The sequence below is a fragment of the Dendropsophus ebraccatus genome, unplaced genomic scaffold, assembly GCF_027789765.1.
Source record: "Dendropsophus ebraccatus isolate aDenEbr1 unplaced genomic scaffold, aDenEbr1.pat pat_scaffold_488_ctg1, whole genome shotgun sequence".
In the NCBI taxonomy this organism is placed as follows: domain Eukaryota; kingdom Metazoa; phylum Chordata; class Amphibia; order Anura; family Hylidae; genus Dendropsophus; species Dendropsophus ebraccatus.
In genome coordinates this window covers 1-22,025 of record NW_027210090.1, presented here as the reverse complement: position 1 = coordinate 22,025, position 22,025 = coordinate 1, and the positions used below count along the sequence as shown (strand labels likewise).

The following is a 22,025-nucleotide window of genomic DNA, read 5'->3' as shown; positions in this document are numbered from 1 at the left end:
TGGGTACCCTTTTGATCCAGGGACAAACCTTTTTACTTCGAAGCCCCAGTTTTCCTCCGCTCGGTTTGAATACTGGCGGCTGGCTCGCCATAGCGGTGCCTGTCTCAACAGGCAGGTTTCTGTAGTGTAGCGGTTATCACGTTCGCCTCACACGCGAAAGGTCCCCGGTTCGAAACCGGGCAGAAACACAGTTCTTTTGCAGCCTTTTGGCTACCCCACTACGTAGCCAAAAGCACCAACACGTGAAATATTCCGGCTTCGAAACCGGGCAGAAGCATGGTGCTTCTGGAAGAAATTTTTGGCTACCCCACTAGTGCAACACAAAACCTTCTTTGCGCAAGCAGGTGATATTTGCTTGCAACAAGGCTTTTTAGACACAGCCACATACTTGTCCAGTTTGTCTTGTTGGAGATATTGAAGACAGGTGTTTGGCAACGAGCAAGAGGCGGCTGATGAATCGGCCCCCACTCTCCTAGATTTTAAGCAGAAACTTCTGGGGAATTGTACTTGCGGGGTTTGTAAAAGTGAGCTCTTAGCAGAGGATGGTTTCGATCCATCGACCTCTGGGTTATGGGCCCAGCACGCTTCCGCTGCGCCACTCTGCTGCTGCTCAGGAGGTTAGGAAGGCGGGGAAGAGAAGCCGAAATAGGTGGCCTCTGGCTACCATGCGCCAGCAAGTATAGCCATTTGTTAAAGGCCAGGGCCCCCCCTTGAGGCTGTTTTCCTTTTTCGATATTATTGAGTCAAAGGTCATGTGACCTGGCTGGGGCTTCGAGCAATTGCGTGCAGCAACGGTGTCTCTGTGGCGCAATCGGTTAGCGCGTTCGGCTGTTAACCGAAAGGTTGGTGGTTCGAGTCCACCCAGGGACGATGGCCTAATTTTCTTTGGCTTTCAGGGCACAGCGAAAGGCCCTCCTTTGGCAGGCCTGAGCTGCACTCCCAACTGAGAGCTTGGATGTGGTGTCTGTTTTAAATTCCTCAGACTGGGAGCACAGCTCTCTTAAAAGGGTGTTTTAAGGTAGTAGAGGAAGAGCGCAGCCAGAATGTGTGTTTCAGCTGCTCGAAAGGTCCAACACGAAAGGATGCACCCGCCTCCCTCCCCCCAAAGAAAAAGGTCCTTCGAGCCGGAATCGAACCAGCGACCTAAGGATTGCTAATGTTTTTACTACAGTCCTCCGCTCTACCAGCTGAGCTATCGAAGGCTTGGCCGGCCTTTGCTCGCCTACCTCCTAGGCTTGTCAAAGAGTGGCATGAGAAAAGGCATTTGAAAAAGTCAAAAGGTTATGGAGGATGCGGGCATCGATCCCGCTACCTCTCGCATGCTAAGCGAGCGCTCTACCATTTGAGCTAATCCCCCTCTCACGTCCGTTCACTTTGGCCATCATCCCACCACGCTGTGACTTAAATAACCAGTTTTTTTTTGTTTTTTTTTTGTTTTGTTTTTTTAAGTGTGCATCCCAATCGCCACAAGTAAGAAACTATTGGGAAGCTGACAGGACTTGGGGCAGCCTGGGATGGTCCCCAGTTTAAAGTACTTTCCTTCCTTTTTTCAAACTTGTGTTGTTCGCTCGCGAGGAAAGCTGCGTTGGCCTCCGCCGAGTTTCTGTAGTGTAGTGGTCATCACGTTCGCCTAACACGCGAAAGGTCCCCGGTTCGAAACCGGGCAGAAACATTGGTTTGGGTACCCTTTTGATCCAGGGACAAACCTTTTTACTTCGAAGCCCCAGTTTTCCTCCGCTCGGTTTGAATACCGGCGGCTGGCTCGCCATAGCGGTGCCTGTCTCAACAGGCAGGTTTCTGTAGTGTAGCGGTTATCACGTTCGCCTCACACGAGAAAGGTCCCCGGTTCGAAACCGGGCAGAAACACAGTTCTTTTGCAGCCTTTTGGCTACCCCACTACGTAGCCAAAAGCACCAACACGTGAAATATTCCGGCTTCGAAACCGGGCAGAAGCATGGTGCTTCTGGAAGAAATTTTTGGCTACCCCACTAGTGCAACACAAAACCTTCTTTGCGCAAGCAGGTGATATTTGCTTGCAACAAGGCTTTTTAGACACAGCCACATACTTGTCCAGTTTGTCTTGTTGGAGATATTGAAGACAGGTGTTTGGCAACGAGCAAGAGGCGGCTGATGAATCGGCCCCCACTCTCCTAGATTTTAAGCAGAAACTTCTGGGGAATTGTACTTGCGGGGTTTGTAAAAGTGAGCTCTTAGCAGAGGATGGTTTCGATCCATCGACCTCTGGGTTATGGGCCCAGCACGCTTCCGCTGCGCCACTCTGCTGCTGCTCAGGAGGTTAGGAAGGCGGGGAAGAGAAGCCGAAATAGGTGGCCTCTGGCTACCATGCGCCAGCAAGTATAGCCATTTGTTAAAGGCCAGGGCCCCCCCTTGAGGCTGTTTTCCTTTTTCGATATTATTGAGTCAAAGGTCATGTGACCTGGCTGGGGCTTCGAGCAATTGCGTGCAGCAACGGTGTCTCTGTGGCGCAATCGGTTAGCGCGTTCGGCTGTTAACCGAAAGGTTGGTGGTTCGAGTCCACCCAGGGACGATGGCCTAATTTTCTTTGGCTTTCAGGGCACAGCGAAAGGCCCTCCTTTGGCAGGCCTGAGCTGCACTCCCAACTGAGAGCTTGGATGTGGTGTCTGTTTTAAATTCCTCAGACTGGGAGCACAGCTCTCTTAAAAGGGTGTTTTAAGGTAGTAGAGGAAGAGCGCAGCCAGAATGTGTGTTTCAGCTGCTCGAAAGGTCCAACACGAAAGGATGCACCCGCCTCCCTCCCCCCAAAGAAAAAGGTCCTTCGAGCCGGAATCGAACCAGCGACCTAAGGATTGCTAATGTTTTTACTACAGTCCTCCGCTCTACCAGCTGAGCTATCGAAGGCTTGGCCGGCCTTTGCTCGCCTACCTCCTAGGCTTGTCAAAGAGTGGCATGAGAAAAGGCATTTGAAAAAGTCAAAAGGTTATGGAGGATGCGGGCATCGATCCCGCTACCTCTCGCATGCTAAGCGAGCGCTCTACCATTTGAGCTAATCCCCCTCTCACGTCCGTTCACTTTGGCCATCATCCCACCACGCTGTGACTTAAATAACCAGTTTTTTTTTGTTTTTTTTTGTTTTGTTTTTTTAAGTGTGCATCCCAATCGCCACAAGTAAGAAACTATTGGGAAGCTGACAGGACTTGGGGCAGCCTGGGATGGTCCCCAGTTTAAAGTACTTTCCTTCCTTTTTTCAAACTTGTGTTGTTCGCTCGCGAGGAAAGCTGCGTTGGCCTCCGCCGAGTTTCTGTAGTGTAGTGGTCATCACGTTCGCCTAACACGCGAAAGGTCCCCGGTTCGAAACCGGGCAGAAACATTGGTTTGGGTACCCTTTTGATCCAGGGACAAAACCTTTTTACTTCGAAGCCCCAGTTTTCCTCCGCTCGGTTTGAATACTGGCGGCTGGCTCGCCATAGCGGTGCCTGTCTCAACAGGCAGGTTTCTGTAGTGTAGCGGTTATCACGTTCGCCTCACACGCGAAAGGTCCCCGGTTCGAAACCGGGCAGAAACACAGTTCTTTTGCAGCCTTTTGGCTACCCCACTACGTAGCCAAAAGCACCAACACGTGAAATATTCCGGCTTCGAAACCGGGCAGAAGCATGGTGCTTCTGGAAGAAATTTTTGGCTACCCCACTAGTGCAACACAAAACCTTCTTTGCGCAAGCAGGTGATATTTGCTTGCAACAAGGCTTTTTAGACACAGCCACATACTTGTCCAGTTTGTCTTGTTGGAGATATTGAAGACAGGTGTTTGGCAACGAGCAAGAGGCGGCTGATGAATCGGCCCCCACTCTCCTAGATTTTAAGCAGAAACTTCTGGGGAATTGTACTTGCGGGGTTTGTAAAAGTGAGCTCTTAGCAGAGGATGGTTTCGATCCATCGACCTCTGGGTTATGGGCCCAGCACGCTTCCGCTGCGCCACTCTGCTGCTGCTCAGGAGGTTAGGAAGGCGGGGAAGAGAAGCCGAAATAGGTGGCCTCTGGCTACCATGCGCCAGCAAGTATAGCCATTTGTTAAAGGCCAGGGCCCCCCCTTGAGGCTGTTTTCCTTTTTCGATATTATTGAGTCAAAGGTCATGTGACCTGGCTGGGGCTTCGAGCAATTGCGTGCAGCAACGGTGTCTCTGTGGCGCCATCGGTAAGCGCGTTCGGCTGTTAACCGAAAGGTTGGTGGTTCGAGTCCACCCAGGGACGATGGCCTAATTTTCTTTGGCTTTCAGGGCACAGCGAAAGGCCCTCCTTTGGCAGGCCTGAGCTGCACTCCCAACTGAGAGCTTGGATGTGGTGTCTGTTTTAAATTCCTCAGACTGGGAGCACAGCTCTCTTAAAAGGGTGTTTTAAGGTAGTAGAGGAAGAGCGCAGCCAGAATGTGTGTTTCAGCTGCTCGAAAGGTCCAACACGAAAGGATGCACCCGCCTCCCTCCCCCCAAAGAAAAAGGTCCTTCGAGCCGGAATCGAACCAGCGACCTAAGGATTGCTAATGTTTTTACTACAGTCCTCCGCTCTACCAGCTGAGCTATCGAAGGCTTGGCCGGCCTTTGCTCGCCTACCTCCTAGGCTTGTCAAAGAGTGGCATGAGAAAAGGCATTTGAAAAAGTCAAAAGGTTATGGAGGATGCGGGCATCGATCCCGCTACCTCTCGCATGCTAAGCGAGCGCTCTACCATTTGAGCTAATCCCCCTCTCACGTCCGTTCACTTTGGCCATCATCCCACCACGCTGTGACTTAAATAACCAGTTTTTTTTTGTTTTTTTTTTGTTTTGTTTTTTTAAGTGTGCATCCCAATCGCCACAAGTAAGAAACTATTGGGAAGCTGACAGGACTTGGGGCAGCCTGGGATGGTCCCCAGTTTAAAGTACTTTCCTTCCTTTTTTCAAACTTGTGTTGTTCGCTCGCGAGGAAAGCTGCGTTGGCCTCCGCCGAGTTTCTGTAGTGTAGTGGTCATCACGTTCGCCTAACACGCGAAAGGTCCCCGGTTCGAAACCGGGCAGAAACATTGGTTTGGGTACCCTTTTGATCCAGGGACAAACCTTTTTACTTCGAAGCCCCAGTTTTCCTCCGCTCGGTTTGAATACTGGCGGCTGGCTCGCCATAGCGGTGCCTGTCTCAACAGGCAGGTTTCTGTAGTGTAGCGGTTATCACGTTCGCCTCACACGCGAAAGGTCCCCGGTTCGAAACCGGGCAGAAACACAGTTCTTTTGCAGCCTTTTGGCTACCCCACTACGTAGCCAAAAGCACCAACACGTGAAATATTCCGGCTTCGAAACCGGGCAGAAGCATGGTGCTTCTGGAAGAAATTTTTGGCTACCCCACTAGTGCAACACAAAACCTTCTTTGCGCAAGCAGGTGATATTTGCTTGCAACAAGGCTTTTTAGACACAGCCACATACTTGTCCAGTTTGTCTTGTTGGAGATATTGAAGACAGGTGTTTGGCAACGAGCAAGAGGCGGCTGATGAATCGGCCCCCACTCTCCTAGATTTTAAGCAGAAACTTCTGGGGAATTGTACTTGCGGGGTTTGTAAAAGTGAGCTCTTAGCAGAGGATGGTTTCGATCCATCGACCTCTGGGTTATGGGCCCAGCACGCTTCCGCTGCGCCACTCTGCTGCTGCTCAGGAGGTTAGGAAGGCGGGGAAGAGAAGCCGAAATAGGTGGCCTCTGGCTACCATGCGCCAGCAAGTATAGCCATTTGTTAAAGGCCAGGGCCCCCCCTTGAGGCTGTTTTCCTTTTTCGATATTATTGAGTCAAAGGTCATGTGACCTGGCTGGGGCTTCGAGCAATTGCGTGCAGCAACGGTGTCTCTGTGGCGCAATCGGTTAGCGCGTTCGGCTGTTAACCGAAAGGTTGGTGGTTCGAGTCCACCCAGGGACGATGGCCTAATTTTCTTTGGCTTTCAGGGCACAGCGAAAGGCCCTCCTTTGGCAGGCCTGAGCTGCACTCCCAACTGAGAGCTTGGATGTGGTGTCTGTTTTAAATTCCTCAGACTGGGAGCACAGCTCTCTTAAAAGGGTGTTTTAAGGTAGTAGAGGAAGTTTTCCTCCGCTCGGTTTGAATACTGGCGGCTGGCTCGCCATAGCGGTGCCTGTCTCAACAGGCAGGTTTCTGTAGTGTAGCGGTTATCACGTTCGCCTCACACGCGAAAGGTCCCCGGTTCGAAACCGGGCAGAAACACAGTTCTTTTGCAGCCTTTTGGCTACCCCACTACGTAGCCAAAAGCACCAACACGTGAAATATTCCGGCTTCGAAACCGGGCAGAAGCATGGTGCTTCTGGAAGAAATTTTTGGCTACCCCACTAGTGCAACACAAAACCTTCTTTGCGCAAGCAGGTGATATTTGCTTGCAACAAGGCTTTTTAGACACAGCCACATACTTGTCCAGTTTGTCTTGTTGGAGATATTGAAGACAGGTGTTTGGCAACGAGCAAGAGGCGGCTGATGAATCGGCCCCCACTCTCCTAGATTTTAAGCAGAAACTTCTGGGGAATTGTACTTGCGGGGTTTGTAAAAGTGAGCTCTTAGCAGAGGATGGTTTCGATCCATCGACCTCTGGGTTATGGGCCCAGCACGCTTCCGCTGCGCCACTCTGCTGCTGCTCAGGAGGTTAGGAAGGCGGGGAAGAGAAGCCGAAATAGGTGGCCTCTGGCTACCATGCGCCAGCAAGTATAGCCATTTGTTAAAGGCCAGGGCCCCCCCTTGAGGCTGTTTTCCTTTTTCGATATTATTGAGTCAAAGGTCATGTGACCTGGCTGGGGCTTCGAGCAATTGCGTGCAGCAACGGTGTCTCTGTGGCGCAATCGGTTAGCGCGGTCGGCTGTTAACCGAAAGGTTGGTGGTTCGAGTCCACCCAGGGACGATGGCCTAATATTCTTTGGCTTTCAGGGCACAGCGAAAGGCCCTCCTTTGGCAGGCCTGAGCTGCACTCCCAACTGAGAGCTTGGATGTGGTGTCTGTTTTAAATTCCTCAGACTGGGAGCACAGCTCTCTTAAAAGGGTGTTTTAAGGTAGTAGAGGAAGAGCGCAGCCAGAATGTGTGTTTCAGCTGCTCGAAAGGTCCAACACGAAAGGATGCACCCGCCTCCCTCCCCCCAAAGAAAAAGGTCCTTCGAGCCGGAATCGAACCAGCGACCTAAGGATTGCTAATGTTTTTACTACAGTCCTCCGCTCTACCAGCTGAGCTATCGAAGGCTTGGCCGGCCTTTGCTCGCCTACCTCCTAGGCTTGTCAAAGAGTGGCATGAGAAAAGGCATTTGAAAAAGTCAAAAGGTTATGGAGGATGCGGGCATCGATCCCGCTACCTCTCGCATGCTAAGCGAGCGCTCTACCATTTGAGCTAATCCCCCTCTCACGTCCGTTCACTTTGGCCATCATCCCACCACGCTGTGACTTAAATAACCAGTTTTTTTTTTGTTTTTTTTTGTTTTGTTTTTTTAAGTGTGCATCCCAATCGCCACAAGTAAGAAACTATTGGGAAGCTGACAGGACTTGGGGCAGCCTGGGATGGTCCCCAGTTTAAAGTACTTTCCTTCCTTTTTTCAAACTTGTGTTGTTCGCTCGCGAGGAAAGCTGCGTTGGCCTCCGCTGAGTTTCTGTAGTGTAGTGGTCATCACGTTCGCCTAACACGCGAAAGGTCCCCGGTTCGAAACCGGGCAGAAACATTGGTTTGGGTACCCTTTTGATCCAGGGACAAACCTTTTTACTTCGAAGCCCCAGTTTTCCTCCGCTCGGTTTGAATACTGGCGGCTGGCTCGCCATAGCGGTGCCTGTCTCAACAGGCAGGTTTCTGTAGTGTAGCGGTTATCACGTTCGCCTCACACGCGAAAGGTCCCCGGTTCGAAACCGGGCAGAAACACAGTTCTTTTGCAGCCTTTTGGCTACCCCACTACGTAGCCAAAAGCACCAACACGTGAAATATTCCGGCTTCGAAACCGGGCAGAAGCATGGTGCTTCTGGAAGAAATTTTTGGCTACCCCACTAGTGCAACACAAAACCTTCTTTGCGCAAGCAGGTGATATTTGCTTGCAACAAGGCTTTTTAGACACAGCCACATACTTGTCCAGTTTGTCTTGTTGGAGATATTGAAGACAGGTGTTTGGCAACGAGCAAGAGGCGGCTGATGAATCGGCCCCCACTCTCCTAGATTTTAAGCAGAAACTTCTGGGGAATTGTACTTGCGGGGTTTGTAAAAGTGAGCTCTTAGCAGAGGATGGTTTCGATCCATCGACCTCTGGGTTATGGGCCCAGCACGCTTCCGCTGCGCCACTCTGCTGCTGCTCAGGAGGTTAGGAAGGCGGGGAAGAGAAGCCGAAATAGGTGGCCTCTGGCTACCATGCGCCAGCAAGTATAGCCATTTGTTAAAGGCCAGGGCCCCCCCTTGAGGCTGTTTTCCTTTTTCGATATTATTGAGTCAAAGGTCATGTGACCTGGCTGGGGCTTCGAGCAATTGCGTGCAGCAACGGTGTCTCTGTGGCGCAATCGGTTAGCGCGTTCGGCTGTTAACCGAAAGGTTGGTGGTTCGAGTCCACCCAGGGACGATGGCCTAATTTTCTTTGGCTTTCAGGGCACAGCGAAAGGCCCTCCTTTGGCAGGCCTGAGCTGCACTCCCAACTGAGAGCTTGGATGTGGTGTCTGTTTTAAATTCCTCAGACTGGGAGCACAGCTCTCTTAAAAGGGTGTTTTAAGGTAGTAGAGGAAGAGCGCAGCCAGAATGTGTGTTTCAGCTGCTCGAAAGGTCCAACACGAAAGGATGCACCCGCCTCCCTCCCCCCAAAGAAAAAGGTCCTTCGAGCCGGAATCAAACCAGCGACCTAAGGATTGCTAATGTTTTTACTACAGTCCTCCGCTCTACCAGCTGAGCTATCGAAGGCTTGGCCGGCCTTTGCTCGCCTACCTCCTAGGCTTGTCAAAGAGTGGCATGAGAAAAGGCATTTGAAAAAAGTCAAAAGGTTATGGAGGATGCGGGCATCGATCCCGCTACCTCTCGCATGCTAAGCGAGCGCTCTACCATTTGAGCTAATCCCCCTCTCACGTCCGTTCACTTTGGCCATCATCCCACCACGCTGTGACTTAAATAACCAGTTTTTTTTTGTTTTTTTTTGTTTTGTTTTTTTAAGTGTGCATCCCAATCGCCACAAGTAAGAAACTATTGGGAAGCTGACAGGACTTGGGGCAGCCTGGGATGGTCCCCAGTTTAAAGTACTTTCCTTCCTTTTTTCAAACTTGTGTTGTTCGCTCGCGAGGAAAGCTGCGTTGGCCTCCGCCGAGTTTCTGTAGTGTAGTGGTCATCACGTTCGCCTAACACGCGAAAGGTCCCCGGTTCGAAACCGGGCAGAAACATTGGTTTGGGTACCCTTTTGATCCAGGGACAAACCTTTTTACTTCGAAGCCCCAGTTTTCCTCCGCTCGGTTTGAATACTGGCGGCTGGCTCGCCATAGCGGTGCCTGTCTCAACAGGCAGGTTTCTGTAGTGTAGCGGTTATCACGTTCGCCTCACACGCGAAAGGTCCCCGGTTCGAAACCGGGCAGAAACACAGTTCTTTTGCAGCCTTTTGGCTACCCCACTACGTAGCCAAAAGCACCAACACGTGAAATATTCCGGCTTCGAAACCGGGCAGAAGCATGGTGCTTCTGGAAGAAATTTTTGGCTACCCCACTAGTGCAACACAAAACCTTCTTTGCGCAAGCAGGTGATATTTGCTTGCAACAAGGCTTTTTAGACACAGCCACATACTTGTCCAGTTTGTCTTGTTGGAGATATTGAAGACAGGTGTTTGGCAACGAGCAAGAGGCGGCTGATGAATCGGCCCCCACTCTCCTAGATTTTAAGCAGAAACTTCTGGGGAATTGTACTTGCGGGGTTTGTAAAAGTGAGCTCTTAGCAGAGGATGGTTTCGATCCATCGACCTCTGGGTTATGGGCCCAGCACGCTTCCGCTGCGCCACTCTGCTGCTGCTCAGGAGGTTAGGAAGGCGGGGAAGAGAAGCCGAAATAGGTGGCCTCTGGCTACCATGCGCCAGCAAGTATAGCCATTTGTTAAAGGCCAGGGCCCCCCCTTGAGGCTGTTTTCCTTTTTCGATATTATTGAGTCAAAGGTCATGTGACCTGGCTGGGGCTTCGAGCAATTGCGTGCAGCAACGGTGTCTCTGTGGCGCAATCGGTTAGCGCGTTCGGCTGTTAACCGAAAGGTTGGTGGTTCGAGTCCACCCAGGGACGATGGCCTAATTTTCTTTGGCTTTCAGGGCACAGCGAAAGGCCCTCCTTTGGCAGGCCTGAGCTGCACTCCCAACTGAGAGCTTGGATGTGGTGTCTGTTTTAAATTCCTCAGACTGGGAGCACAGCTCTCTTAAAAGGGTGTTTTAAGGTAGTAGAGGAAGAGCGCAGCCAGAATGTGTGTTTCAGCTGCTCGAAAGGTCCAACACGAAAGGATGCACCCGCCTCCCTCCCCCCAAAGAAAAAGGTCCTTCGAGCCGGAATCGAACCAGCGACCTAAGGATTGCTAATGTTTTTACTACAGTCCTCCGCTCTACCAGCTGAGCTATCGAAGGCTTGGCCGGCCTTTGCTCGCCTACCTCCTAGGCTTGTCAAAGAGTGGCATGAGAAAAGGCATTTGAAAAAGTCAAAAGGTTATGGAGGATGCGGGCATCGATCCCGCTACCTCTCGCATGCTAAGCGAGCGCTCTACCATTTGAGCTAATCCCCCTCTCACGTCCGTTTACTTTGGCCATCATCCCACCACGCTGTGACTTAAATAACCAGTTTTTTTTTGTTTTTTTTTGTTTTGTTTTTTTAAGTGTGCATCCCAATCGCCACAAGTAAGAAACTATTGGGAAGCTGACAGGACTTGGGGCAGCCTGGGATGGTCCCCAGTTTAAAGTACTTTCCTTCCTTTTTTCAAACTTGTGTTGTTTGCTCGCGAGGAAAACTGCGTTGGCCTCCGCCGAGTTTCTGTAGTGTAGTGGTCATCACGTTCGCCTAACACGCGAAAGGTCCCCGGTTCGAAACCGGGCAGAAACATTGGTTTGGGTACCCTTTTGATCCAGGGACAAACCTTTTTACTTCGAAGCCCCAGTTTTCCTCCGCTCGGTTTGAATACTGGCGGCTGGCTCGCCATAGCGGTGCCTGTCTCAACAGGCAGGTTTCTGTAGTGTAGCGGTTATCACGTTCGCCTCACACGCGAAAGGTCCCCGGTTCGAAACCGGGCAGAAACACAGTTCTTTTGCAGCCTTTTGGCTACCCCACTACGTAGCCAAAAGCACCAACACGTGAAATATTCCGGCTTCGAAACCGGGCAGAAGCATGGTGCTTCTGGAAGAAATTTTTGGCTACCCCACTAGTGCAACACAAAACCTTCTTTGCGCAAGCAGGTGATATTTGCTTGCAACAAGGCTTTTTAGACACAGCCACATACTTGTCCAGTTTGTCTTGTTGGAGATATTGAAGACAGGTGTTTGGCAACGAGCAAGAGGCGGCTGATGAATCGGCCCCCACTCTCCTAGATTTTAAGCAGAAACTTCTGGGGAATTGTACTTGCGGGGTTTGTAAAAGTGAGCTCTTAGCAGAGGATGGTTTCGATCCATCGACCTCTGGGTTATGGGCCCAGCACGCTTCCGCTGCGCCACTCTGCTGCTGCTCAGGAGGTTAGGAAGGCGGGGAAGAGAAGCCGAAATAGGTGGCCTCTGGCTACCATGCGCCAGCAAGTATAGCCATTTGTTAAAGGCCAGGGCCCCCCCTTGAGGCTGTTTTCCTTTTTCGATATTATTGAGTCAAAGGTCATGTGACCTGGCTGGGGCTTCGAGCAATTGCGTGCAGCAACGGTGTCTCTGTGGCGCAATCGGTTAGCGCGTTCGGCTGTTAACCGAAAGGTTGGTGGTTCGAGTCCACCCAGGGACGATGGCCTAATTTTCTTTGGCTTTCAGGGCACAGCGAAAGGCCCTCCTTTGGCAGGCCTGAGCTGCACTCCCAACTGAGAGCTTGGATGTGGTGTCTGTTTTAAATTCCTCAGACTGGGAGCACAGCTCTCTTAAAAGGGTGTTTTAAGGTAGTAGAGGAAGAGCGCAGCCAGAATGTGTGTTTCAGCTGCTCGAAAGGTCCAACACGAAAGGATGCACCCGCCTCCCTCCCCCCAAAGAAAAAGGTCCTTCGAGCCGGAATCGAACCAGCGACCTAAGGATTGCTAATGTTTTTACTACAGTCCTCCGCTCTACCAGCTGAGCTATCGAAGGCTTGGCCGGCCTTTGCTCGCCTACCTCCTAGGCTTGTCAAAGAGTGGCATGAGAAAAGGCATTTGAAAAAGTCAAAAGGTTATGGAGGATGCGGGCATCGATCCCGCTACCTCTCGCATGCTAAGCGAGCGCTCTACCATTTGAGCTAATCCCCCTCTCACGTCCGTTCACTTTGGCCATCATCCCACCACGCTGTGACTTAAATAACCAGTTTTTTTTTGTTTTTTTTTGTTTTGTTTTTTTAAGTGTGCATCCCAATCGCCACAAGTAAGAAACTATTGGGAAGCTGACAGGACTTGGGGCAGCCTGGGATGGTCCCCAGTTTAAAGTACTTTCCTTCCTTTTTTCAAACTTGTGTTGTTCGCTCGCGAGGAAAGCTGCGTTGGCCTCCGCCGAGTTTCTGTAGTGTAGTGGTCATCACGTTCGCCTAACACGCGAAAGGTCCCCGGTTCGAAACCGGGCAGAAACATTGGTTTGGGTACCCTTTTGATCCAGGGACAAACCTTTTTACTTCGAAGCCCCAGTTTTCCTCCGCTCGGTTTGAATACTGGCGGCTGGCTCGCCATAGCGGTGCCTGTCTCAACAGGCAGGTTTCTGTAGTGTAGCGGTTATCACGCGAAAGGTCCCCGGTTCGAAACCGGGCAGAAACACAGTTCTTTTGCAGCCTTTTGGCTACCCCACTACGTAGCCAAAAGCACCAACACGTGAAATATTCCGGCTTCGAAACCGGGCAGAAGCATGGTGCTTCTGGAAGAAATTTTTGGCTACCCCACTAGTGCAACACAAAACCTTCTTTGCGCAAGCAGGTGATATTTGCTTGCAACAAGGCTTTTTAGACACAGCCACATACTTGTCCAGTTTGTCTTGTTGGAGATATTGAAGACAGGTGTTTGGCAACGAGCAAGAGGCGGCTGATGAATCGGCCCCCACTCTCCTAGATTTTAAGCAGAAACTTCTGGGGAATTGTACTTGCGGGGTTTGTAAAAGTGAGCTCTTAGCAGAGGATGGTTTCGATCCATCGACCTCTGGGTTATGGGCCCAGCACGCTTCCGCTGCGCCACTCTGCTGCTGCTCAGGAGGTTAGGAAGGCGGGGAAGAGAAGCCGAAATAGGTGGCCTCTGGCTACCATGCGCCAGCAAGTATAGCCATTTGTTAAAGGCCAGGGCCCCCCCTTGAGGCTGTTTTCCTTTTTCGATATTATTGAGTCAAAGGTCATGTGACCTGGCTGGGGCTTCGAGCAATTGCGTGCAGCAACGGTGTCTCTGTGGCGCAATCGGTTAGCGCGTTCGGCTGTTAACCGAAAGGTTGGTGGTTCGAGTCCACCCAGGGACGATGGCCTAATTTTCTTTGGCTTTCAGGGCACAGCGAAAGGCCCTCCTTTGGCAGGCCTGAGCTGCACTCCCAACTGAGAGCTTGGATGTGGTGTCTGTTTTAAATTCCTCAGACTGGGAGCACAGCTCTCTTAAAAGGGTGTTTTAAGGTAGTAGAGGAAGAGCGCAGCCAGAATGTGTGTTTCAGCTGCTCGAAAGGTCCAACACGAAAGGATGCACCCGCCTCCCTCCCCCCAAAGAAAAAGGTCCTTCGAGCCGGAATCGAACCAGCGACCTAAGGATTGCTAATGTTTTTACTACAGTCCTCCGCTCTACCAGCTGAGCTATCGAAGGCTTGGCCGGCCTTTGCTCGCCTACCTCCTAGGCTTGTCAAAGAGTGGCATGAGAAAAGGCATTTGAAAAAGTCAAAAGGTTATGGAGAATGCGGGCATCGATCCCGCTACCTCTCGCATGCTAAGCGAGCGCTCTACCATTTGAGCTAATCCCCCTCTCACGTCCGTTCACTTTGGCCATCATCCCACCACGCTGTGACTTAAATAACCAGTTTTTTTTTGTTTTTTTTTGTTTTGTTTTTTTAAGTGTGCATCCCAATCGCCACAAGTAAGAAACTATTGGGAAGCTGACAGGACTTGGGGCAGCCTGGGATGGTCCCCAGTTTAAAGTACTTTCCTTCCTTTTTTCAAACTTGTGTTGTTCGCTCGCGAGGAAAGCTGCGTTGGCCTCCGCCGAGTTTCTGTAGTGTAGTGGTCATCACGTTCGCCTAACACGCGAAAGGTCCCCGGTTCGAAACCGGGCAGAAACATTGGTTTGGGTACCCTTTTGATCCAGGGACAAACCTTTTTACTTCGAAGCCCCAGTTTTCCTCCGCTCGGTTTGAATACTGGCGGCTGGCTCGCCATAGCGGTGCCTGTCTCCACAGGCAGGTTTCTGTAGTGTAGCGGTTATCACGTTCGCCTCACACGCGAAAGGTCCCCGGTTCGAAACCGGGCAGAAACACAGTTCTTTTGCAGCCTTTTGGCTACCCCACTACGTAGCCAAAAGCACCAACACGTGAAATATTCCGGCTTCGAAACCGGGCAGAAGCATGGTGCTTCTGGAAGAAATTTTTGGCTACCCCACTAGTGCAACACAAAACCTTCTTTGCGCAAGCAGGTGATATTTGCTTGCAACAAGGCTTTTTAGACACAGCCACATACTTGTCCAGTTTGTCTTGTTGGAGATATTGAAGACAGGTGTTTGGCAACGAGCAAGAGGCGGCTGATGAATCGGCCCCCACTCTCCTAGATTTTAAGCAGAAACTTCTGGGGAATTGTACTTGCGGGGTTTGTAAAAGTGAGCTCTTAGCAGAGGATGGTTTCGATCCATCGACCTCTGGGTTATGGGCCCAGCACGCTTCCGCTGCGCCACTCTGCTGCTGCTCAGGAGGTTAGGAAGGCGGGGAAGAGAAGCCGAAATAGGTGGCCTCTGGCTACCATGCGCCAGCAAGTATAGCCATTTGTTAAAGGCCAGGGCCCCCCCTTGAGGCTGTTTTCCTTTTTCGATATTATTGAGTCAAAGGTCATGTGACCTGGCTGGGGCTTCGAGCAATTGCGTGCAGCAACGGTGTCTCTGTGGCGCAATTGGTTAGCGCGTTCGGCTGTTAACCGAAAGGTTGGTGGTTCGAGTCCACCCAGGGACGATGGCCTAATTTTCTTTGGCTTTCAGGGCACAGCGAAAGGCCCTCCTTTGGCAGGCCTGAGCTGCACTCCCAACTGAGAGTGTGAAGGTATATAATAATATAAATATATATCAAAAACCATTGCTATTCCTTAACTTCAGTCTTAGCCCAATATATATTTAGCATATGGAATCTGCGTGTGAAGGTTTTCTGTTTCTGCCATGCTGCTGGACAACAGACCCTCTTGTCAATCAAGCTACACCATCCTGGATGTATTGAGAGGAGCCTTGGCCCTAAATGGAAGTACCAGACCTTTACTGTGAAGTCATGAATATACAAAGAACTGTGCCCTGTCTCTGGACTGTAGCCAATGAGAACTTAACATGTATATTCTTGTCCATTTTGAGCCCACCCTAAACTGTATAAGACCCCACTGTATTTGCAATAAAGGGGTGCACCCTGCTGAGAGAGGAGCGATACCAGCGCACGTGTTTGGTGTTATTTTCTCATTGCCGGCCTCAGCGTTATAATTTGGACAGGGATGGTCATTCGAAGAGGGGTGATACAAATCACCCAAATCACCCTTTCAGTGGCATTTCCAACGTGGGGCCTGAGGTCTTCATGGGACAATTGATCGCGAGGACCGACAACTTGCTACATACTGGATGACCCCAGGACCTGCCTAAATTAGGAGGCTGATCACCTCCACTAAAACACGGTAAGTCTGCTGATTTTTTTATAAATCTGTGGCTTATGCGTGTATTAGACGGTCCTTGGGAAGCTGGGTGTGGCTATGTCGATCCTTTAGATCAGGACTGAACGGCCAGTTTTATTGTCCCTGTTGTACTGACCCAAGAACCCTTATTTGTATATGTATATATATATGTGCATATACAGCCGTACCGACTGACCATACCCTGGGTTGGTGGAAGTGGTTTCCCTTAGGAACTGTGTGACTGAGGACTCATTGTTGGAGGACTCTTTTGAGGTGAAGACTCTTGGTTAGAGGACTCTTGGTTAGAGGAATAGTTACAGTTATCGGTTGTTCATTTTTACTGTGTCAGTGACATTTTATATGTCCAGGAACTGTGAGGGACCTCTGGGGATTATTAAGTCGTGCTCCACACTGTGGGGGACATGGGACCCTTGTTGTGTATAAATTGGACCCTACATTGTGGAGGACGCGGGATTTCTACAGGTAATCTCTACAGGTAACCGCCTCCTGTTGAGACCGATAGATTAGCTACGGTAATAACACGAGGAGTAGGCTGACGCAGGGAGACTGGGCGCGGTGTGACGCGGAAGTAGGAAATTCACTCAGTTGCTCAGTTTTTGGGGGTTACTGAACTCCAAAGGGAAGATTATGACTGTATTGAATACTCTGTCTGAGGAAGGTTGTGATTTTTCTTTTTTGCTGTTTTTTGTATTTTTACGGGCGTCAGCAAAGCTTCCTGGACAGTGTGTGTGACCTTTTGGTCTCACACGCAGGATATTTTTGTACACAGGATAGCATTCGGTGTAATCCGATATTCACCTTGTGAAACAATTTGGGATTAGCCCTGATTGAATCACGGGGGAAGAAACAAGCTGACACCTGGACGGCGGTGTAGGGGAACCAGTCATAGTCCCCTGTGGGGAACAGAAACCAACAAACATAATGAAAGGCTTACGATTTTTGTTTAAGCCAAAAGTGTGTCTTGAGGGATACAAGACTCCAGTGGAGTTGGTGGTTTGTAGAGATAAAAAGCTGATAGATTTGTGTGGGATATATGTAATTGGAATATTGTAATAAAAAGGGAAAGGTTAGTAGATATTTATATCATGTTGAAAACGATCTGCCACCACCTTATAATGGTAGCAATCCCCAGTGCTGAGAGTGTCTCCATTGTGGCCAGCAAAACCCACCCACAGCTGAGTATTGTGTTTCTTGTAGGAAGGGACACCCCTTAGGGTACACCCACTAGGCCACAATCTACATATCCTCTTGTTTTAGGGGAAAGTGGGGAAGTCCCTAGTTAATATCAAGGGAGAAAGTAGAAAGGTGTCTGAACTGTCTATTTGAGGTAGTATAGTGGAAAATGGAAGCTTGTATGGAGTTGTGAATCTGAATGTTAGGAAAGCTTAGCTCCTTAGAAAGCTGGGTTGCTGGATGAGGTAATATCTTTCCTCTGTGTTTTGTGTTCTCAGTGCAGGGTCTGAGGCTGATTTATTGCCTATGTCTGTTACATGGAGTTGGTGGGGGTAGTGCTATTGCATAGCAAATGTGTGTATTTTGTGTTGTGAGTAGTATGTCATTCTACAGAGTCAGACACATCCCCCTGCTCAGTAATATCTTTGAGGTCTGGAGTTTATAATGATTTTTTTGGGGGGTACTGGAGTTGTGTGTTATTTCTGAGAGTTGCAATCAGATTGTGTAAGATTTTTACAATTCTAGTCTCAGGTTTAGAATGTTTGAAAACTAAACTAACAAATAGTGACTGCTGCTTTATCTCAGTAATTGAAAAGTTTTGTTTATTTGAGATAAAAATAAAAAGTGAGATAAATTAATGGGAAAGACCAGAGTTGTATTGTGGGGACAATTTTGTTGTAGGGCCCTTAGAGCAAGTAAGTTGTTATCTGTGAAGGGATTTTTAGGGTTAAAGAGAGACTGTTTAGAGGATCTGTGTTTTTGGTTCCATTTTTAGATCCTGTGACCTGTGTATTGGCTTCTGGCTAGGGAGTTATTTTTGAAGCTGCCTCTGTAATTCATATGGCTAGGAAACATGAGAAAAAGAATGTCAGAATACACAGAGAATTTCTCCATAACAGACTGACAGGTGATAGAAGACCGAAGCAGCATTACATTTATTAAGGAGAAGATCAGGAAAATGTATAAATTAGGTGAATCTCAATATTTGAGTAGAAATGCATTCAATGATGTAATGAAACAGGGAGTTATCAGGCCTGGTATAGGTATTGGCTAGAAGTAGCCCAGTACAGGAAGGGTCATGATTTATTGGCAAATGACCTGGAGTAAAAAGTAGTTATTCTGTTGTTAGCAGTAATATAGAAGAATATGCTAATTAATACATTGTAATTATAATTTGACCCTGAGAGAAGAGAATTATTAGTTATTAGTTGTTAGTATAACAAATGTATGGTTTAGGGTTACATTTTTCTTCCCCTAAAATTTCCTGTGGAAAATTTGAAAGTTATTAATAAGTATTGGAGTCATTCCTCAGATGTCAGGAAGAATTTGTATGTACAATGTTTCTCTATTGTATCTATTACTTTTCCACATAATATAGCATTATTAGATTATTTCCGGAATCACTCCCAATGGCTAAATTTTATAATATGTGATTCTAATGTTATTCTTTCTCGTTACAGAGTCTCTATGTAAAAGAATATGTGCATCCTTGTATATAATGGTGGATTGTAAATAGTGGCTTTGTGTTAGCATGCACTGTTTTATAATATGTTGCTAATATGTTGTACTAATATAACAGAATGCATTTGATTAAACAATGTATTGTATCTACCAGGTCTTGTTGCATGATATTTTAATTCCCATTTAGTGTGAGCATAAAAGCATGGGCTTAGGAGGTGATTGATGGGAACAGGACGGCCTGGAATGTCCTGAGATAGATACATGCATTTGTGTCCATGTTTTCTCTTTTATGTCTATTTTGTCTTTAGAAGAATTTTTTTTTTTTTTTTTTTTTGGAAAGGCCTATATATTTTTGTGTTCACCATGGAAGGATCAGAATATTGAGGAACAACCAATACACCGAGACTTGTTGGATCCATTAAACATCAATTTTTGGAAGTTTCCTAGGAAAATACTAAAAGGTTTCAATGCGCATTTTTGAATGGTGGAAGTAAATATAAAAGTTATCTATGATGAATGAGTGACGTGTTGTAGCAGCTGCTCAGTAAGGGGAATGTATGGTACCATGTGTGTGTGTGTGTGATGTGACAAAACGATTGTAATAAACCATATGACTAAGGGAAAAGTGTCTTAGTTGTTTACATGAAGAAACATAGGGGAAAAAATAATAAGTGCACAATGTTTTATCCTGTGTCTTATCAGACATTATAGTAAAAATATTGACATTTATCCGAATGTACATAAAGATACATTTCAGAGGTACATGATGCTTTAGATACAAGGGGGTAATTTTAATCATGTGGTTATAATGATGTCATAATCAGAATTTGGAGTTGAATTGTTAACTAAATTTTGTTTTTATTTCTACAGGACTCTTTATGGTGGGATTTCAAAAGAGTTTACATATAATGACACAGATGCAGTGTATATACCTACAGGTGTATAATTATTGGATAGGTGTATGGATAAGTGCATGTATACATATACACACAGCTGTATGGTCATTGGGAATATCTGATTATTTTTAGTGGGTCCTTGTTAGTATACTTCCCATCACTGATGTCTCAGATTACAGTAAGACAGCTGCCAAGTTCAGCGAATGTTTCACATAGATCAATCTGGGTTTAAACACCACTCACTGATACCAATTTGTGGGTAATAATGTTAAAAACAATATAATGTGGGAATATTAATAAAAATGACATTTTATGTTGTGACATTGTTTAGGTAAATAAAAGAATTAGTATATACATTGGAATAACACATGAGCACAAACATTAACAAAACAAGGTCTATAATAAGCATATTGTTCTATTATATAGAGACAAATAGAATTCTATGTTATGATACACTGTGATTATCATAGGATAGCAATGATTACCAAGTTTTTGGTATAGGATAGGGAAGAAAAGGAAGAAAAAGAAAATCTTCAATCAAGACATCAAAGCTTACAATTCTTTGCAAAGATTCTTGATATCTGATGTTTACAAACTCCAGCAGATGACCAGAAGCAAGAGAAAGAGACTGGCCTGTAACTTTATCCAAGCGAAGCACTTGATATGAGAACATGAACCATGGACAGTTTTTGCTATTGTTTTGTTTAGTCAACAGACATGCTGAGATCTCTAGTACTACATCTACATCGCTATATTATCATTGAACTTTCTTAAGGCTATCTATCCTGGGACTATGCCATCTTCATGAGCGACATTTTCTGTAACCTTATCAAGCTAACTACAGATGCCATGACTTGGGACCAAGTATGCGGCCTATGAGGGAAGTTGTGTATGGTTCTTTACAGTCTACAACAAGTTTACAATGGACTTTTAAAGATTTTGTTCATTTAATTGAATCTCCTCAAGTGGTCAAGATGAGAGAGGAAAGCCTATATCTATATAAGCTGACTGAGAAATGACTACGCTACGCTACGAGATGTCTGCTTCAGGTACTGATGTTACAGAATTAAAGACGACCCTTGCAGAGGTTTCCTATGAGAAGTCAGATGAAATGTGAAAGCTGCTGTTCATCAAGGGGGGTTTCAAGGATTTTTAACCCTTGGTTTGCTCTTCCAGAGGCCTAGCAGATGTTACCTCACAGTTTCAACTCCAGAGAGACTACACAAAGAAACAAAGAATGCTTTCCATGCAAAGAAAGTGAAGTGTATGGCTGCATGAGGAATAATCTATGGACATTAGCTTGTTGTTTACTTTTTTTTGGATGAACTTTAAGAACTTTAGCAATCAAATATTTAATTAATAATGACGGAGACCTATAAGTTTGTTATACCAAGAAGAATGAAGTCATCTGAACTACTAAATTTATCATGGCTCACAATGAAGACAAGAAGGTGCATTTTTAGATTAGGTTTAGGTAGTATTCTATTGTTTTGTGAAACCAATCACAGTTTATCATAACACAAATATTATAAATCATAGTATGCTTATATTTATGGTCCTTATATAGACAGGTTATTATGGACATTGCCATGTGTATCCATGAGAGGAGATGAAGAAAGAAGATTCAGTAATGGTTTGGTTCTAAGGTTATTGTTCATTGAAAAATCTTAATGCTTTGAAGGATCGATACAATGTATCTCACCCTCATGAGGGGGGAAATGTTAAATATGATGGGTTGATTTTACAATGAACAATTGGATTGTATTGGATTGGAGTGCACGTTTATAAACTACTGATACCATTTTAGTACAGCACTATTCATAATTTCATATGCACTATTCATGGTTTCATATCATATGGAGGGTAGTGTTGCTAGTTATAAATAAGAACATAGTATATAGTACGATATCTATACATACATAACTGTAAACAGGTTATGCAGACATAGAGGTATATTTGTCATGGTCACATATGTGTAGACGCATACACATAATTATAATAAACACACCCAAACATGACATTCACAGACAGTGTATTTTGTGTAATTGAACTTTTAATTTTCCTATAAGTCTTTTGATTTGTTTTTAAGTCCAGCTATGACCGCACCGGTTTCTGTCAATAGCAACAGACAGATTTAGGAGAGGTAGATGAGGGGTTTTGTTTAATAATGATATAATATTTTGAGTGAAAGATAATTTTAATGTGATGACTCTAGATATTGGGGAGTTGTAACATTAAAGTAAATGGGAAATGATTATGATTCCGACGATATTCCCTCTCTTAAGACGACCATATATTATCGAAGTTGTAATAGTATAAAATAGGATTCAGGGATAATTTAGTGGGAGTCCCCTGGTCCTGGGAAGTCCAAGTACAAAGGGGGGTGACCCATTAGGGGTCTCTCATCTCAAAATTGGTGAAATCTCCTTTACCCTACCCGACTGGGACCAGACGGACTCAAAGGCCCCAAGGGATATTAGGGAAAGTTTATGAATTGCAATTGTTTTTAGGGGGTCACTG

At 47.0% G+C, this 22,025-nt stretch overlaps 43 non-coding genes across 43 annotated transcripts; 27 read left to right on the top strand and 16 right to left on the bottom strand.

The window, feature by feature from the left end:
• Positions 1 to 115: 115 nt before the first annotated feature.
• TRNAV-CAC (transfer RNA valine (anticodon CAC)) lies at positions 116 to 188 on the top strand. The gene has a single exon. It is a non-coding gene; the product is annotated as a tRNA-Val (tRNA).
• A 608-nt stretch (positions 189 to 796) lies between these two features.
• On the top strand, positions 797 to 870 carry TRNAN-GUU (transfer RNA asparagine (anticodon GUU)). Its single transcript has one exon. It is a non-coding gene; the product is annotated as a tRNA-Asn (tRNA).
• A 245-nt stretch (positions 871 to 1,115) lies between these two features.
• Positions 1,116 to 1,202, bottom strand: TRNAY-GUA (transfer RNA tyrosine (anticodon GUA)). The gene is given in 2 exon segments: positions 1,116 to 1,151; positions 1,166 to 1,202. It is a non-coding gene; the product is annotated as a tRNA-Tyr (tRNA).
• An 82-nt stretch (positions 1,203 to 1,284) lies between these two features.
• Positions 1,285 to 1,357, bottom strand: TRNAA-AGC (transfer RNA alanine (anticodon AGC)). The gene has a single exon. It is a non-coding gene; the product is annotated as a tRNA-Ala (tRNA).
• Positions 1,358 to 1,599: 242 nt separating this feature from the next.
• On the top strand, positions 1,600 to 1,672 carry TRNAV-AAC (transfer RNA valine (anticodon AAC)). Its single transcript has one exon. It is a non-coding gene; the product is annotated as a tRNA-Val (tRNA).
• A 121-nt stretch (positions 1,673 to 1,793) lies between these two features.
• On the top strand, positions 1,794 to 1,866 carry TRNAV-CAC (transfer RNA valine (anticodon CAC)). Its single transcript has one exon. It is a non-coding gene; the product is annotated as a tRNA-Val (tRNA).
• Positions 1,867 to 2,474: 608 nt separating this feature from the next.
• Positions 2,475 to 2,548, top strand: TRNAN-GUU (transfer RNA asparagine (anticodon GUU)). Its single transcript has one exon. It is a non-coding gene; the product is annotated as a tRNA-Asn (tRNA).
• Positions 2,549 to 2,793: 245 nt separating this feature from the next.
• On the bottom strand, positions 2,794 to 2,880 carry TRNAY-GUA (transfer RNA tyrosine (anticodon GUA)). The gene is given in 2 exon segments: positions 2,794 to 2,829; positions 2,844 to 2,880. It is a non-coding gene; the product is annotated as a tRNA-Tyr (tRNA).
• Positions 2,881 to 2,962: 82 nt separating this feature from the next.
• Positions 2,963 to 3,035, bottom strand: TRNAA-AGC (transfer RNA alanine (anticodon AGC)). The gene has a single exon. It is a non-coding gene; the product is annotated as a tRNA-Ala (tRNA).
• Positions 3,036 to 3,276: 241 nt separating this feature from the next.
• TRNAV-AAC (transfer RNA valine (anticodon AAC)) lies at positions 3,277 to 3,349 on the top strand. The gene has a single exon. It is a non-coding gene; the product is annotated as a tRNA-Val (tRNA).
• Positions 3,350 to 3,471: 122 nt separating this feature from the next.
• On the top strand, positions 3,472 to 3,544 carry TRNAV-CAC (transfer RNA valine (anticodon CAC)). Its single transcript has one exon. It is a non-coding gene; the product is annotated as a tRNA-Val (tRNA).
• A 608-nt stretch (positions 3,545 to 4,152) lies between these two features.
• On the top strand, positions 4,153 to 4,226 carry TRNAN-GUU (transfer RNA asparagine (anticodon GUU)). Its single transcript has one exon. It is a non-coding gene; the product is annotated as a tRNA-Asn (tRNA).
• A 245-nt stretch (positions 4,227 to 4,471) lies between these two features.
• Positions 4,472 to 4,558, bottom strand: TRNAY-GUA (transfer RNA tyrosine (anticodon GUA)). Its single transcript is given in 2 exon segments — positions 4,472 to 4,507; positions 4,522 to 4,558. It is a non-coding gene; the product is annotated as a tRNA-Tyr (tRNA).
• Positions 4,559 to 4,640: 82 nt separating this feature from the next.
• Positions 4,641 to 4,713, bottom strand: TRNAA-AGC (transfer RNA alanine (anticodon AGC)). The gene has a single exon. It is a non-coding gene; the product is annotated as a tRNA-Ala (tRNA).
• A 242-nt stretch (positions 4,714 to 4,955) lies between these two features.
• TRNAV-AAC (transfer RNA valine (anticodon AAC)) lies at positions 4,956 to 5,028 on the top strand. The gene has a single exon. It is a non-coding gene; the product is annotated as a tRNA-Val (tRNA).
• Positions 5,029 to 5,149: 121 nt separating this feature from the next.
• Positions 5,150 to 5,222, top strand: TRNAV-CAC (transfer RNA valine (anticodon CAC)). The gene has a single exon. It is a non-coding gene; the product is annotated as a tRNA-Val (tRNA).
• A 608-nt stretch (positions 5,223 to 5,830) lies between these two features.
• Positions 5,831 to 5,904, top strand: TRNAN-GUU (transfer RNA asparagine (anticodon GUU)). The gene has a single exon. It is a non-coding gene; the product is annotated as a tRNA-Asn (tRNA).
• A 227-nt stretch (positions 5,905 to 6,131) lies between these two features.
• TRNAV-CAC (transfer RNA valine (anticodon CAC)) lies at positions 6,132 to 6,204 on the top strand. The gene has a single exon. It is a non-coding gene; the product is annotated as a tRNA-Val (tRNA).
• A 608-nt stretch (positions 6,205 to 6,812) lies between these two features.
• On the top strand, positions 6,813 to 6,886 carry TRNAN-GUU (transfer RNA asparagine (anticodon GUU)). Its single transcript has one exon. It is a non-coding gene; the product is annotated as a tRNA-Asn (tRNA).
• A 245-nt stretch (positions 6,887 to 7,131) lies between these two features.
• On the bottom strand, positions 7,132 to 7,218 carry TRNAY-GUA (transfer RNA tyrosine (anticodon GUA)). The gene is given in 2 exon segments: positions 7,132 to 7,167; positions 7,182 to 7,218. It is a non-coding gene; the product is annotated as a tRNA-Tyr (tRNA).
• Positions 7,219 to 7,300: 82 nt separating this feature from the next.
• TRNAA-AGC (transfer RNA alanine (anticodon AGC)) lies at positions 7,301 to 7,373 on the bottom strand. The gene has a single exon. It is a non-coding gene; the product is annotated as a tRNA-Ala (tRNA).
• A 242-nt stretch (positions 7,374 to 7,615) lies between these two features.
• TRNAV-AAC (transfer RNA valine (anticodon AAC)) lies at positions 7,616 to 7,688 on the top strand. Its single transcript has one exon. It is a non-coding gene; the product is annotated as a tRNA-Val (tRNA).
• Positions 7,689 to 7,809: 121 nt separating this feature from the next.
• TRNAV-CAC (transfer RNA valine (anticodon CAC)) lies at positions 7,810 to 7,882 on the top strand. The gene has a single exon. It is a non-coding gene; the product is annotated as a tRNA-Val (tRNA).
• A 608-nt stretch (positions 7,883 to 8,490) lies between these two features.
• Positions 8,491 to 8,564, top strand: TRNAN-GUU (transfer RNA asparagine (anticodon GUU)). The gene has a single exon. It is a non-coding gene; the product is annotated as a tRNA-Asn (tRNA).
• Positions 8,565 to 8,809: 245 nt separating this feature from the next.
• On the bottom strand, positions 8,810 to 8,896 carry TRNAY-GUA (transfer RNA tyrosine (anticodon GUA)). Its single transcript is given in 2 exon segments — positions 8,810 to 8,845; positions 8,860 to 8,896. It is a non-coding gene; the product is annotated as a tRNA-Tyr (tRNA).
• An 83-nt stretch (positions 8,897 to 8,979) lies between these two features.
• TRNAA-AGC (transfer RNA alanine (anticodon AGC)) lies at positions 8,980 to 9,052 on the bottom strand. Its single transcript has one exon. It is a non-coding gene; the product is annotated as a tRNA-Ala (tRNA).
• Positions 9,053 to 9,293: 241 nt separating this feature from the next.
• Positions 9,294 to 9,366, top strand: TRNAV-AAC (transfer RNA valine (anticodon AAC)). Its single transcript has one exon. It is a non-coding gene; the product is annotated as a tRNA-Val (tRNA).
• Positions 9,367 to 9,487: 121 nt separating this feature from the next.
• TRNAV-CAC (transfer RNA valine (anticodon CAC)) lies at positions 9,488 to 9,560 on the top strand. Its single transcript has one exon. It is a non-coding gene; the product is annotated as a tRNA-Val (tRNA).
• A 608-nt stretch (positions 9,561 to 10,168) lies between these two features.
• Positions 10,169 to 10,242, top strand: TRNAN-GUU (transfer RNA asparagine (anticodon GUU)). Its single transcript has one exon. It is a non-coding gene; the product is annotated as a tRNA-Asn (tRNA).
• Positions 10,243 to 10,487: 245 nt separating this feature from the next.
• On the bottom strand, positions 10,488 to 10,574 carry TRNAY-GUA (transfer RNA tyrosine (anticodon GUA)). The gene is given in 2 exon segments: positions 10,488 to 10,523; positions 10,538 to 10,574. It is a non-coding gene; the product is annotated as a tRNA-Tyr (tRNA).
• An 82-nt stretch (positions 10,575 to 10,656) lies between these two features.
• Positions 10,657 to 10,729, bottom strand: TRNAA-AGC (transfer RNA alanine (anticodon AGC)). The gene has a single exon. It is a non-coding gene; the product is annotated as a tRNA-Ala (tRNA).
• Positions 10,730 to 10,970: 241 nt separating this feature from the next.
• On the top strand, positions 10,971 to 11,043 carry TRNAV-AAC (transfer RNA valine (anticodon AAC)). Its single transcript has one exon. It is a non-coding gene; the product is annotated as a tRNA-Val (tRNA).
• Positions 11,044 to 11,164: 121 nt separating this feature from the next.
• On the top strand, positions 11,165 to 11,237 carry TRNAV-CAC (transfer RNA valine (anticodon CAC)). The gene has a single exon. It is a non-coding gene; the product is annotated as a tRNA-Val (tRNA).
• A 608-nt stretch (positions 11,238 to 11,845) lies between these two features.
• On the top strand, positions 11,846 to 11,919 carry TRNAN-GUU (transfer RNA asparagine (anticodon GUU)). The gene has a single exon. It is a non-coding gene; the product is annotated as a tRNA-Asn (tRNA).
• A 245-nt stretch (positions 11,920 to 12,164) lies between these two features.
• TRNAY-GUA (transfer RNA tyrosine (anticodon GUA)) lies at positions 12,165 to 12,251 on the bottom strand. Its single transcript is given in 2 exon segments — positions 12,165 to 12,200; positions 12,215 to 12,251. It is a non-coding gene; the product is annotated as a tRNA-Tyr (tRNA).
• Positions 12,252 to 12,333: 82 nt separating this feature from the next.
• On the bottom strand, positions 12,334 to 12,406 carry TRNAA-AGC (transfer RNA alanine (anticodon AGC)). The gene has a single exon. It is a non-coding gene; the product is annotated as a tRNA-Ala (tRNA).
• Positions 12,407 to 12,647: 241 nt separating this feature from the next.
• TRNAV-AAC (transfer RNA valine (anticodon AAC)) lies at positions 12,648 to 12,720 on the top strand. Its single transcript has one exon. It is a non-coding gene; the product is annotated as a tRNA-Val (tRNA).
• A 789-nt stretch (positions 12,721 to 13,509) lies between these two features.
• On the top strand, positions 13,510 to 13,583 carry TRNAN-GUU (transfer RNA asparagine (anticodon GUU)). The gene has a single exon. It is a non-coding gene; the product is annotated as a tRNA-Asn (tRNA).
• A 245-nt stretch (positions 13,584 to 13,828) lies between these two features.
• TRNAY-GUA (transfer RNA tyrosine (anticodon GUA)) lies at positions 13,829 to 13,915 on the bottom strand. Its single transcript is given in 2 exon segments — positions 13,829 to 13,864; positions 13,879 to 13,915. It is a non-coding gene; the product is annotated as a tRNA-Tyr (tRNA).
• Positions 13,916 to 13,997: 82 nt separating this feature from the next.
• Positions 13,998 to 14,070, bottom strand: TRNAA-AGC (transfer RNA alanine (anticodon AGC)). The gene has a single exon. It is a non-coding gene; the product is annotated as a tRNA-Ala (tRNA).
• Positions 14,071 to 14,311: 241 nt separating this feature from the next.
• On the top strand, positions 14,312 to 14,384 carry TRNAV-AAC (transfer RNA valine (anticodon AAC)). Its single transcript has one exon. It is a non-coding gene; the product is annotated as a tRNA-Val (tRNA).
• A 121-nt stretch (positions 14,385 to 14,505) lies between these two features.
• On the top strand, positions 14,506 to 14,578 carry TRNAV-CAC (transfer RNA valine (anticodon CAC)). The gene has a single exon. It is a non-coding gene; the product is annotated as a tRNA-Val (tRNA).
• Positions 14,579 to 15,186: 608 nt separating this feature from the next.
• Positions 15,187 to 15,260, top strand: TRNAN-GUU (transfer RNA asparagine (anticodon GUU)). The gene has a single exon. It is a non-coding gene; the product is annotated as a tRNA-Asn (tRNA).
• The last annotated feature ends 6,765 nt before the right edge of the window (positions 15,261 to 22,025 follow it).